Below are 14,023 nucleotides of genomic sequence, written 5' to 3'. Positions count from 1 at the left end.
CCTGCATTGCTTTGTTACGGCAATGGATTGTGGGAGATTCTCAAAGCACGTGAGGATCTCTTGAGGGTAAGGTGCCTGTATTATCTCGGTGGACAAAATGTATGTTTTTATTTTATTTTATAAGGACAATAACGTAATGTTATTGTTGTTTAATGCTCACAGTCACAGTAACATGTTTTCTGTGTGATTGGCTATTTGTTTTATATGATTTATCAACGTGATCATTAATAGCTAATCTGAGCACCAGCTCACGTGTCCTTTTATGCTTCCATTGGAATGCAGGTATGTGAGTTTTGTACACCAGTTTATTTATGTGTAATGTTTCACATTGCTCCACATGATGCCTTGACTACAAAGATGATGTTTCTACGCTTCTTCCTCTGCGTCACAGTTTCGGGAATATCAAGATCATTGCACAGGGCCTTGGTCTTGTCATAGACCTCATGTGCTTTCTCATTACTTTGGTAATATTTCAGTGTGTTCTCAACTGCTGTTTTGTAATCTACTGCCTGCACCAAGTCAAGTGTTTCTTTCTGCAGGTATTTGTGCAGGCCCTGAGTGGTTGAGAGCAGTGTCTGGAAGCCCTGAGTGGTTGAGAGCAGTGTCTGGAAGCCCTGAGTGGTTGAGAGCAGTGTCTGGAACATGACAGCATGTAGACGGTACTGCATGTTCAAAGCTAGCTTTCCAGTCCCTTTGCTAGAGGGGCTGAAAGGCTCCCTAAAGTCTTGATCAAAGCAGGGAGGTCTTTGACATGCCTAGCGAACAAGTTGTTTGTCCCCTACCTCTAGCTGTTTCTGAAATGTTTGCAATCTCTGATGGTGGACAAGAGATGTGGAGAAGAAAGAGTAGAGACACTCCAGGAGATAACGCAGGTATGTGAGTTTTGTACACCAGTTTGTATAAGTTTAATGTTTCACACTGCTTGTGAAAAATATACTACCACTATACGATCACTGATGTTTTGTTGTTGACTGGACACTTATTTTGTAAAAGAGATAGCATGTGAGGATCTCTTAAGCAATGCAGCTCACGTGTCCTTTTTATATGCTGTAAAATTGAAATGCAGGAAAGTAATCACCAGGTCCGAGTGATCTGTTGCCAAGGGGACACTACACCGGAGTTACATAAGCAGAGATAAAGTGCTATTTTGGGGGGAACTCACCTCCTCTGGGGTCCCCCAGGAAGATTTTTTTTAAATGTTGAAGTTAAAAGCATCAATCTTGTGCACTTTGAGAGCAACATCAAGAGATATGATACATCTCTAAACACCCAGATGTCAAAAAGAAATCAAAGAATCAGAATCATAAACGGGTTTATTATTTAAAAATACTTCATTTTCCAATTAAATCATAAATGATGTCAAATTATTAGAAGTTGTTAGTAATCAGATTAAACAGAAAAAAGGGATGGAAGGAGGAAATAATAATCCCTCATCACTTGATGTTTGCGGTTGAAATGATCTCTTTTGCTGGCCAAACATGCTGGAGGGAAAGCAGTGATGTCTCACTTGCCTTGGCCCTGTATCTGCAGTCCCTAAATCAGTCATGTTACCCATTGACTCTTGTCTGTTCTGGTGCTCCTGTTCATTGTTGTCTCCATTGTCGTTCTTGTCTGTTGTATCTCCTTCTTGTGTGTCCCTTTCTCCTGTTCCCCTTTCTTCATCCTCTCCTCTGTTTGGCTCATCTGTGATGACTGTGTAGGTAAACACAAACAAGTATGTAAGTCAATCAGTTTCCAGCTCTGTCAAATAAATGAATTTCAAGATACACACATTTGTCTTCATTCAAATGGAGTGTCACCACACTGTCACAAAATGTAATACTAACCAATTGAAAATAATTACATGTACATTGGAAACCTCTTGTAGATATCACTATTAAGAGTAGTTATCTGCCAATAGGACAGAATCATTCCTATACAAATGCAGTTTGAGTAATTCACTTAATATATTCACTTAAAACTTTAATATAGTCATTTTCACTTAATACTCTAATATAGTCATCTTTCTGCATTCAACACTAAGGAAAGCTGTACAATTTGACATGATGATGAGCAAAAAAGGCCTCCGACAATGCAGATCATTTTTTGATCATATCAATTTTAAGATGGGGGTCAAGGCTTAATATTTGGGAGCATAGTGTTCCTTGCCCCTTTCAGGAGCCTCACTGGATTAGCTTTGATCTGACATATGTGTATAAAAAGCTTGTTAGCTGGTTGTCCATCTCATAATGTTCACATAGAAACTAGCTGTCAATAGGAAATATCAATCAGAAGAATTATATTTTCATGCAAAATCTGTCACAAAAAGAGGTTGCCCATTTAAATGCAGGTGTTGTTATGGCCATAGATATATATAAACACTAGATGACTCACCCGCGCTGCTGGCCAATGGAGACCGACGTTGCCACTTGGCCGCCATCTTGCTACAGGGAGTTCTCTCATTCATAACATTATGGTTTACTATTTAAATAACCATAGCTTGCTCAATTTTCTACCAATTTTCAAACGGTTTGGTTTTTTATAAACATCAAAGATGTAGTTATGATACTGCATACTTATAATCATGGACTTTCATATGAAAATAACATTAATCAGATAAAGCAATAGCTATACACACACACAAGGTATTTATATTAAATATTTGCCGGTGTTTATATTTCCATTTATTTTATTATATTGTTAATAAAATAAATTATACAATTAAAATACATTTATATTTTATATATAAAAATCGGTCTCATGTTACCACTCTGTAAGCCAAGAGTTGTTAATTTAGCAATGCCTTAGCTTTAAGAACAGGGACACAACTAATGACAATAGCATATGTTGGTATATTATTTAGATATTCACACCTTTATCAGAAGAACCAAACCAACATAAAATATGCTCACAGACAGGCCAGTTCTGTCTAATTTATCACAATTATTTTTGACATGAGATCTTCATATCATCCTAGTTTTGTATTTAGTTTCTAGATTTGTAAACAAATCCAGAACCTTTGAAATATGTTATTGAAAAAAGACCAAGAATAATATAAACTGTACCATGTGTCCTTTTGTGTCCTTCTGTAGTCCATTTGTGGTTCGTCTTGTCTCACCCCGGCTGATACAATCCACTGTTTAAATTGTTCCCTGTATTGCCCCTATGCAATATAGGGAACAATTTAAACATAAACTATCCTATGTGTCCTTGGGTGTTATGAAAGGCGGCCCCCCAAAATAAATGTATTATTATTATTAAGAAGAACAACTTGGTGTGGTGTGGAGGGGATGTAGGAAGCAGGAGCAGGTGGGGAGAGATGGGACTTCAAGGTTATTTGTTTTAAATGTGTCTTAGAAATAAGGACCAGCTGCACACAATAAAATACAGTATAACACAAAACCAATAAGACAATCATCGTCCAGCCTCAGCTTTGGTATTCTTTCACAACCATGTTATGGGTTTATTAGACTGAGCAAACATAAACATGTGGGGAACATAGTGCTGCGTCTCATGGAACATGAAGATTTAATAAATACATAGTAGGTGGCGATATATGCTCCTAGTGGTAGCGATTCGCCATTAATATATAAATATCAAAATATACAAATAATAGTAATATGGAAATTAATATCCTTCTTCTAATATCCCTTCTTGTGCACAGCGTCAGTGTTGATCCTCCAGTTCAGCCCATTGTCTAAGTGGACTCCCAGGTATTTGTAGTCCTCCACAACAGCCATATCCTCTCCCAGAATGCACAGGGGTAGAGGAGACGTCCCCACCCTCCTGAAATCAATGACCATCTCTCTGGTCTTGGCCACATTCAGAATACTCACAACATTAGGCTGAGGTTCATCTTCCGCTCTTCTTGAAGTGGTTGTGCTTCTTGTTGCTTCCGGCTAAAATAAACATTAAAGACATGTTGAGTGTTTAAAATGTGCTGTAATACACAACACATTATTTATTCCTAAACTTGCAGAAAGAAAAACTAAAGTGTGACAATTAATCACATATTTATATATCAATCTTATACACCTTGAATTGTTGTTGGCCAATGATGATACCCTTTGAAGATGAGCTGGGAAGTTGAATATTGTTGGCACAACACCATCTTTAAGCTGGAAAGTCTGCCCTGTCCGGTCAAATTCCTCACTCCTGAAGTGCTCACTGCAGAGCAGTGTCCTGTCACAGGAAACAAAACCGTCCCTTCTTAGGGCGAGTTCCCACTGCCTCCTCCTCTATTTGGTTTTGGGAAACCTTAAAAACATGAGAAAGGTAGCCAGATATATAAATTATTGTCAACATGTTCCTCCCTTCTTTCCTTTAACATTAAGGGTAGGACAAAAATACACACCGAAATTATCATATTTTTGGTATGTATGCATGTATGTATAGCCTACTTTAAGAATAAGACAACCACACTAAGAGTAATAAAAAAGGTGTCCAATAGAAACATTAAATAATTGTGTAAAGAAATGGTAACAACATATTCTAAAGAGGCTGGGTCAACAACAATCTTGCAATACTATTATCTCACATAGCCCCAATGATCCTGTGTAGCAGGACTTGTAATGTACATACATCCACTAAGTAATTAACGATTATCCTAATTTTAGTCATAATATATCTTACAGGTGAAAGGTGATCCCACGGGTTCTTGTTTCCAGACTGCGGTGATTAGAGCATCCGTAGGCTGCACAAAAGTCCGGCATAGTCAGGTACTTCTGTAAACACAAAGCCAGCAAATTCCTGTATCATAATGCCAGATGTTTTTAACAAGCCAAACCACTTGGAAGAAATCATGTGCAACTTAAGTTGTGTTGAAAAGAAAGAGCAGTTCTGCCTCTCCCACTGGTGTAAAGTTGCTGGGTGAACTTTGTAATACTAGGTCTCACTGACAGCCTCTTGTTATTAGCCAGCTAATAAATACAACCACATACACAAAGAAAAGCTGCAATTTCAACATGTCCAAGCATCCTGTATCATAGCCATGCTACTCATGTTTATAATAAACCAAACCGTTTGTAAATCAGTCAAGATTTCAGTGAGTTAATAGTATTTTTGTGCAGATCACTCACCTTACAACAGCTACCATAACGCGAATCAGAGTAACTGTTAACTGTAGCAAGATGGCGGCCGGTCAGCTACGCTGGACAATCTCCCATGAGCCATCTAGTGTTTATATATATATATCTATGGTTATGGCAACGTCAGAGCTATTTAATAGAAGAGTTACGACACCGGAAGTCCAAAAACGGTTATCGTCACGTGGTTCATGTAGACGAGGGATCGTTCCCCGGAAGTTCATAGCGGGCAATGTGAATGCATTGATAACAGGAGATAGAACTACGATTTTTGGTAATTATTAGTGAATAAAGGTTTTGATTTGCAATATTTATACAACAAATCGATATGTGTATGTATTTACATCAATATGTTTTCAAAATAAAATCGAATTTGCTAATATTAAGTGATAATATTAGGATTAGTGTGAACAACTAGTTTACATGTTACTAACAGTGCCTTGGTTAAAGAGCCTGTTGCTGTTTATTTATAGCTTTGAATTCTTTCAAACCAATATTATCTTCTTAAACTTGTATGGTAGTCAGGAGGATCACTTTCTAATGTTTATTGATACATTTAGAGGGAGGGGATCTAAAGTAATGCTTTAAAATTCAGATTGGATTCATTTCTACCATTTTCCTAAATTCATGGTAGTTTCAGTAATCCCCTGGTAATTGAGGACACAAGTTATCTAAATGACTAATGTCGTCTTTATGGCTTTCAGAAAGGACAGGAGACCGACAGGATATGATGATGATGATGTTAAATGTGTTGCTTTAGGAACATCCATTGCAAATACATGGAATTCAATAAACATAGAAGAGCATATCATGCAGTTTGTCGGTGCCTTTTCCTCTGTGTTGTCCTGGTTTGCTGTGCTGCCTCCTAGTAGCCACCATGGTTTGATGTGCTGCCTGGGGATGCTCCAATCGTTCAGAGAAAGGAGTACGAATGTACGGCTTCCCCACTGACACAGAGCGGAGGAAAAAATGGCTGGCTCAAGTCAGCAGGAGCAATTTCACGACCAACAGCAACAAAATATGTGATTTATATACAAACACTGCATTTGCACTTTTTCACAAAACAAAAACCACACCATTGGGAAAGCTTAATGTTTTGTTTAATACAAAAAAACAGGGAAAGGCTTGAAAAACACTGAGAGTTGAGACTCAGGGTGCAGGGTGAGGGTCTCAGTGCAGGTATTCAGGCTCCATTGAACCCCCCTCTGGTTCTTGTGCTGAGAGAGGGAGCAACAGACAGGAGAAAGGGTTATACACACCTATATAGCACCCCTATTGCCTTGGGGAGATAACGTGTTTACTTATATAAAACAGTAGTATTAAACATACCTTGTGTTTTCACTCTCACTTAAGTCCCTCTCCCTTTGCCATCAATCCAGAATCAGCTGGGCTGCAACATTATACAGACAGGTAATAATCAACAGAATCACAAGGACACAATATGGCTCTGCTAAAAACACTCACTCTTACACGCACCAAAGTTATATTTATCTAATATTTAACTCCCTCCACCCCCGCATACAATCCCGTTTAGAAGCCCCTCTTCTCTAATTCAACATGTTGGACGGAATGACATAGAGAGAACGGAATGTACAATTAAAAGGCTGTTCAACGTGTGTGCTAACTTGCTTCGGTATGCTAGCTTAATCTGTTATCTGTAAACGTTCCCTAAATCTACTAATTTAGGGATAATTCACTGACATCCTTTAATACACATGTTCATTTGAATCAGATGTACTGATAATATCCGCAATATACATCTTTAAACTTCTTCTTACCTTTAAAAGTCCATCACGAACGGTGTATTATGCTGCAACTCCACAGCTCTGCCAGCCTTGGCCCTAACTTCCGGGGAACGATTGAGAGGCTCCACGATCCGCCATTGCTGTAAAAAAGTGGTCCATTGGAGTGAACGGAGATGTCGTAACTCTTCTATTAAATGGCTCTGGGCAACGTCAGTGGCCAGACAGCCACATTTACTGTTGCAAATACGTTCAAACATGCTGTCGACACGTAAAGCAGTGGCAACTATGCCACCATTTCAGCTGGCTTTTTCTCAGAAATACCGTCACATAACATCCATATATATTTCAGTGCTAGGTTGATGCTTAGCTAAGCTAACTATGAAACACTTTAACTGGCAGGACTCAGGATCAACTACTACTGTAAGGTAGCTTCTAGCTTCATGTCGAACAGTAAGTTAACATTTCCCAGAGATCTTTCTTTGAAATCACCAAGTAACGCTAAAAAACACAACATTTAGATTGTATGACAAAGTGTTTATTTAATATATCTGGCTAGCTATAGCTACTTGCTAACGGGTTAGCTTACCCCCGCGATTCAAAGTAACGTCAACGTAGCTATAATTTATGCTTTGCTTACATGTTGACATAACTTGTAAGTTTACTGACAGGTACATACCTTGTTCACCTGGCTCCGGTGGTGGCTCTGGGGTTGTTGTGTGAGCCACCACTTGAGAATTGCCGTCTTTTTTATTAAAGAAATGTCTAATGTCCATCTTCAGAATCTCCGCGTCCGGGGCTGACAGTTTAAAGTTTAAACATTGTCACAGAGGAGAGGTACGTACCTGTCAGCCAATAAAACACGTTTATTTCCATGCACGTCTCTGATTGGTCTGGTGGCGTCGTCTTGCCTCTGTGTTGCATTCACTGAACATGGGAAATTACAATTCTGCCGTCCGTCCTATAGGTAAAGTAGGTTAATGTATTATATTATTGAGGGAGAATTTTTCCGGGGCTAAGGAAAAAACATCCGGGGCTAAAGCCCCGGATGACTACCCCAGGCGACGCCCCTGATCCAGGTCCAGACAAGATTCTCCGTTGTGCATTTATTATGATCCAATATCATTGACAATGAACAGGTTTCCTATGGTTGGTTCCTTTAAGCCGTTCCTATGACTTTCCTTTCTTGTGGTTGGAAAAACCCTGGTAAAAAACCGTTTGCCTACTAGTGCTCTGGCTCCCACAACCCACCTGTCTCCAATATATACAATTACATCAGGTGCCCAAAATATTCCTTCAAAATAAAAGCATAGAAACTACTTTAACTTATGACGCTAATTAAGAATACATATAAATAATAATAATAAACACTATAAACAGCAAGAAAATAAATGTTTAAACTATTAAATAATATAAAGAGATATATAGCTCCAACACCCTCTCAACACACTCTCACTCCCTAAGCGTCCAATAGAGACGTTTGGTCAGTGTCCGTGGCGTCCAATTGTGACGCTCCTAGGCTCCTTCAGCGTCATAAAGGGACGCAAATAGCTTTCAACTGATTGCAATGTATTCCCATCTGCGTCGGGATTTGACGCTCATGGAAGCACGGCATTCGTTTATGCCGGCTGCCCTTAAAGGCAATGTGAGCATCCATTCCCATTGGATAACGGAGAATTTTACACCCGGAAGTAAGTACTCCTCTTACTGTCGATTGATTTTACAGTGATATCTGCACTACTCATCGACTAAAAAACACCAGATTATCCTTGTTAATTACACAACATTGATTGGTTTAAATTGTGTACAATGCTTTTGTATTTTTCCCCTTCGATTCGGAGAAACAAATATGTTTTCTGAGTAAAGGATGGCAGAAGACACTACACTACCCAGAATCCCCAGCTATCGTTTGGCCTACACCATGTGCTCTGTTTGACAAACCCCGTTTTTTTTCACCATTCATTCCGATGGCTGGCGTCTATGTCACGTGATCTTCAAATGTCTCCCTGCAGAAAAAGAAAACATGGCCGGACTTCGTTTTATTCTAGGTGTAAAATGCCTATTTTAAAGTTAGTTTGGCCATTAAAATGCGTTTTGATGTCATTTGATGCGAGAAATATGAGTTGTTATTTCAGATTATGTGTGCAGTGGATGTACATGATCTTTAGTTTGCTAGTTATTACGAAGATTACTTCAGGAAATCGCGACGTTTTCATTGTTACCAGGTGGTTGCTAGGGACGCTGCTATCGATATTATTTCTGTTATGTTGTGTAACTGTTTAATGGTGTTATCTTTATTGCTACCCCCTTCCCCGTCAATGTATAGTGTTGGTCCACAGCCTAAACATATTAGTTTAACAAAATCCGCATCTAAAGATAGCCTACGTTATTTCCCCCTGTGCAATTCCAGTCTCACATCTCAGAGCACACCGTCATTAACAAATACCGGAAACAGACCGAAATAATAATAATACCTTATTCCGAGTGTGCTTGCTTTTCTCTTTGAAAGTCATCACATAACGGCATTGTAATACACGGTTCGGCTGCACTACATATTACATATCTGCCGTAGTTCTGTATTTATAGAGCCCTGATGAGAAGACAAACATGAGGAACTGAAAACGTGACGTGGATCATAAATATATCAACCATTAAACAACATCTTACATTTCTTTTCACACAATGCGTCTCCTTGCAGTATCAACACTAATTCGGCTCACTTTTATATTTGATCCAATTGGTAGATAGGCTGTATTTACACCATAAAGGTGCACAGTTGATATAAAGGGACACCTGGTGGTTAAAGCATGTTATTGAATTTCAATATTTTTATTATTAGATATTAATACGATCCCTATAAAGTATATTCATTACTCGTTATTCTCTACTAATTGTTAATTAAAGACTGTATGTAATGACTATTTTGCACATCCCTTTCAAGATTTCATGATTTTCTAAGGTTTATTGACATATCATATAGGCCTACACAACTGTGGTGTAGTTCTGCACTGAATGAAAAACTTGGGTTGCAGGTTCCTCAATAGTGCATTACAAGACATCTATCAATATTTGTGCATACCTCCAGCAATGTTAACTATGTTGAAGCACTTATTTTAACTGATATTATACATAATGTATTATACTCTTATAGATGTATGTAGATATTTCATCTCCGGCCTTGTCAGGTATTGAACAATCAATAAATAAAGAACACAGAATTGTTGAATATAAAACACAGAATTTATGTGATTATACTAAATGATTTTCAAATAAACACAACTGCATATTTAACTGTTACACATGCTGATGTAACGCAAATGTTCCAACTTGGGATCAATAAAGTATATCTTATCTTAAGCTGATCGATGGCTACTGCCATATTTGCACAATGTGCCTCTGAACCTTGACAAGTGCATGTTTCAGGCTTATCAATTAATGTAATGTAATGTTATCACAGGGGTCACACACATAAGACCAGCTGTTAAATAAAGCTCTTCTGACCTTAGCTGGCATGTGGGTATATATAGTAATACTGCCCATAATGGGCACAAGCAATTTTCACCCATTTATTAATTATATGTTTTAAATGTGATTGTTTCCTGTCCCCTAAACCTCCAGGGATGTACACAGTTTAATACTGGCAACTTCTTATTATGGGAAATACGAAAACGTCTTTTAAAACTACAACTCCCAGTAGAGACGTGCCATAGAGAACATGTTGCGAAACAGAATAGCCAGCATGTGTAGTTCTGGGGACGGGGTGGGGGAGGGGGGAGGCGGTGGACTCGTTCAAATCCAGTTTTGGACAGTCTGCCGTGGTTCCATCCCATTTCAAGTGCTGTTCGAGAATCGGCGTAACCCTCGGAGCACACTCTCCAATCACAGAGCTTGAGGACTATCACGGGGTTTGTCAAGAGCACATGGTGTAGTCCAAACGATAGCTGGGGATTCTGGGTAGTGTAGTGTCTTCTGCCATCCTTTACTCCTGGGAATGGACGCTCACATTACCTTTAAGGGCAGCCGACATAAACGAATGCCGTGCTTCCATGAGCGTCAAATCCCGCCGCAGATGGGAATACATTGCAATCAGTTGAAAGCTATTTGCGTCTCTTTATGACGCTGAAGGAGCCTAGGAGCGTCACAATTGGACGCCACGGACACTGACCAAACGTCGCTATTGGACGCTTAGGGAGTGAGATTGTGTTGGTTTCAGCCCTGTTTCTAAAGTGTGATGGAGAAGATAGCACTTCTCCGCGCCGATCCCATGAGTTTGCTTCAAAAGAAGGAACACTCAAAACAACCAGGACGAGGGTTAAACAATAATCTGTTTTAATTATAAAAGGTAATAATGCAATACAATATAATACATTACCATACCATACAAAGCCATATCATATCATATCCGTAATGTAAGGAGTATGCCTACTCCTGCCCTGATTCACGTGCTGCAAGACCCTCCGGTCTGAGCAGCGCGAGAAGAGAGAGCGGACAAAAGGCTGAACAGATTCTTTCATACCAACACAAACAGGAAGGGGTGGGGTCAAACTGGTCCTCTTTTCAGGTCATCTCATTGGGAGATGCAAACGTGAATCCGCGCGTGCCAGCAGAGAACCAAACAGTTTCAGTTTGAAGCAAAACAAACACCTCTGGCATTCACTGTCTCATATTTCTGCAGCCTCCACACACCTCAGATCTCAGTTGTGTCTTAAAGGATATTTCCTTGCTCACAAAGATAACACAAAGATTTCATCTCTCATATCTCCAACTTCTGGTTACACAGACTGCTTATTATTAATACAAAGTAATTAAACCCACACATATACTATTCAAGATATGTAGACTTCCCTGAAACATGACATGCTAGAGATCTTAAGCAGAATATACTCTCATCCACCTAGCCCCCTGTCCTGCATACCTACACCTCCCCCACAGAGCAATAAAACCCTGTTTACTCCAACCAGCCCAGAATGTTTATAGCCATTTTAGTCCTCACATTTATGAAAGGATAAAACAAAGAAATCAATATAAAACACAAACACAGGTATTGTTTGAACAGTATTCACTTAACTGCTACTATTGATAATTACCAGAGAAACTCAAGGGACCTCTTTTAATATCTGGAAATTGCAACAAGACTTTCTGCCATTTCAAATGTAACACACTTCTTAAATATCAGTTGATAATAATCTTCAAGGTATGCACAAATATTGATAGATGTCTTGTAATGCACTATTGAGGAACCTGAGACCCACGTTTTTCATTCAGTGTAGAACTACACCATAGTTGTGTAGGCCTATATGATATGTCAAGAAACCTTAGAAAATCTTGAAATGTTGAAAGGGATGTGCAAAATAGTCATTATATACAGTCTTTAAGGAACTATTAGTAGAGAATAACGAGTAATGAATATACTTTATAGGGATCCTATTAATATATAATAATAAAAATAATGAAATTCAATAACATGCTTTAACCACTAGGTGTACCTTTATATCAGCTGTGCACCTTTATGGTGTAAATACAGCCTATCTACCAATTGGATCAAATATAAAAGTGAGCCGAATTAGTGTTGATACTGCAAGGAGACGTATTGTGTGAAAAGAAATGTAAGATGTTGTTTAATGGCTGATATATTTATGATCCACGTCACGTTTTCAGTTCCTCATGTTTGTCTAGATTTCTTCTCATAAGGGCTCTATAAATACAGAACTACGGCAGATATGTAATATTTAATGCAGCCGAACCGTGTATTACAATGCCGTTATGTAATGACTTTCAAAGAGGAAAGCAAGCACACTCGGAATAAAGTATTATTATTATTATTATTTTTAAATGTTTTCGGTCTGTTTCCGGTATTTGTTAATGACGATGTGATGTGAGATGTGAGACTGGAATTGCACAGGGGAAAATAACGTAGGCTATCTTTAGATGCAGATTTTGTTAAACTAATATGTTTGCGCTGTGAACCAACACTATACATTGACGGGGAAGGGGGTAGCAATAAAGATAACAGCATTAAACAGTTACACAACATAACAGAAATAATATCGATAGCAGTGTCCCTAGCAACCACCTTGGTAACAATGAAAACGTCGCGATTTCCTGAAGTAATCTTCGTAATAACTAGCAAACTAAAGATCATGTACATCCACTGCACACATAATCTAAAATAACAACTCATATTTCTCGCATAAAATGACATCAAAACGCATTTTAATGGCCAAACTAACTTTAAAATAGGCCATGATGAAAAAGAAAACATGGCCGAACTGGAGAATGTATAGTGGAAAATCACCGAGAATAAAACGAAGTTCGGCCATGTTTTCTTTTTCTGCAGGGAGAAATTTGAAGATCACGTGACATAGACGCCAGCCATTGGAATGAATGGTGAAAAAAATGGGGTTTGTCAAACAGAGCACATGGTGTAGTCCAAACGATAGCTGGGGATTCTGGGTAGTGTAGTGTCTTCTGCCATCCTTTACTCAGAAAAAATATTTGTTTCTCAGAATCAAAGGGGAAAAATACAAAAGCATTGCACACAATTTAAACCAATCAATGTTGTGTAATTAACAAGGATAATCTGGTGTTTTTTAGTCGATGAGTAGTGCAGATATCACTGTAAAATCAATCGACAGTAAGAGGAGTACTTACTTCCGGGTGTACAATTCTCCGTTATCCAATGGGAATGGACGCTCACATTGCCTTTAAGGGCAGCCGACACAAACGAATGCCGTGCTTCCATGTGCGTCAAATCCCGCCGCAGATGGGAATACATTGCAATCAGTTGAAAGCTATTTGCGTCCCTTTATGACGCTGAAGGAGCCTAGGAGCGTCACAATTGGACGCCACGGACACTGACCAAACGTTGCTCCTGGACGCTTAGGGAGTGAGAGTGTGTTGAACTCGCCTGTCCAGTGGGGTAAGGCGCTCATTTTGCAGCTCATGGTTTCAAAACAGAGATTGGCTGGAATATTCATGTGAAAAAGATGCCATCTTCTGCTATGCATGTCGACATTTCGGTTCAAGTAAGTCAGATGCCTTCACCACAACTGGCTGCAGCAACTGGCGCCATGCTCTTGTACGTGATAAGGGACTGGGAAGGCATGAATCAAGCAAAGAGCACATAGATACATAGACCTCTTCATTTTGCTCTCAAAGTTCACCAGATTGATGCTTTTAACTTCAATATTTAAAAAATAATCTTCCCGGGGGAGCATG

At 39.0% G+C, this 14,023-nt stretch overlaps 2 long non-coding RNA genes across 3 annotated transcripts; both read right to left on the bottom strand.

The window, feature by feature from the left end:
• Positions 1 to 3,445: 3,445 nt before the first annotated feature.
• On the bottom strand, positions 3,446 to 4,699 carry LOC139433771 (uncharacterized). Of its 2 annotated transcripts, none has more exons than XR_011643163.1 (3): positions 4,612 to 4,699; positions 4,015 to 4,236; positions 3,446 to 3,878 (listed from the first exon to the last, which is right to left on the bottom strand). It is a non-coding gene; the product is annotated as an uncharacterized lncRNA (long non-coding RNA). The 2 variants fall into 2 exon arrangements; XR_011643164.1 differs by having other exon boundaries at positions 4,044 to 4,236.
• A 1,447-nt stretch (positions 4,700 to 6,146) lies between these two features.
• LOC139433770 (uncharacterized) lies at positions 6,147 to 7,619 on the bottom strand. Its single transcript, XR_011643162.1, has 4 exons — positions 7,485 to 7,619; positions 6,842 to 6,948; positions 6,393 to 6,453; positions 6,147 to 6,280 (listed from the first exon to the last, which is right to left on the bottom strand). It is a non-coding gene; the product is annotated as an uncharacterized lncRNA (long non-coding RNA).
• Between the last annotated feature and the right edge of the window lie 6,404 nt (positions 7,620 to 14,023).

This window comes from Pseudochaenichthys georgianus, chromosome 4, assembly GCF_902827115.2.
Source record: "Pseudochaenichthys georgianus chromosome 4, fPseGeo1.2, whole genome shotgun sequence".
Taxonomy (NCBI): domain Eukaryota; kingdom Metazoa; phylum Chordata; class Actinopteri; order Perciformes; family Channichthyidae; genus Pseudochaenichthys; species Pseudochaenichthys georgianus.
This window is presented reverse-complemented; position numbering and strand designations above follow the sequence as displayed.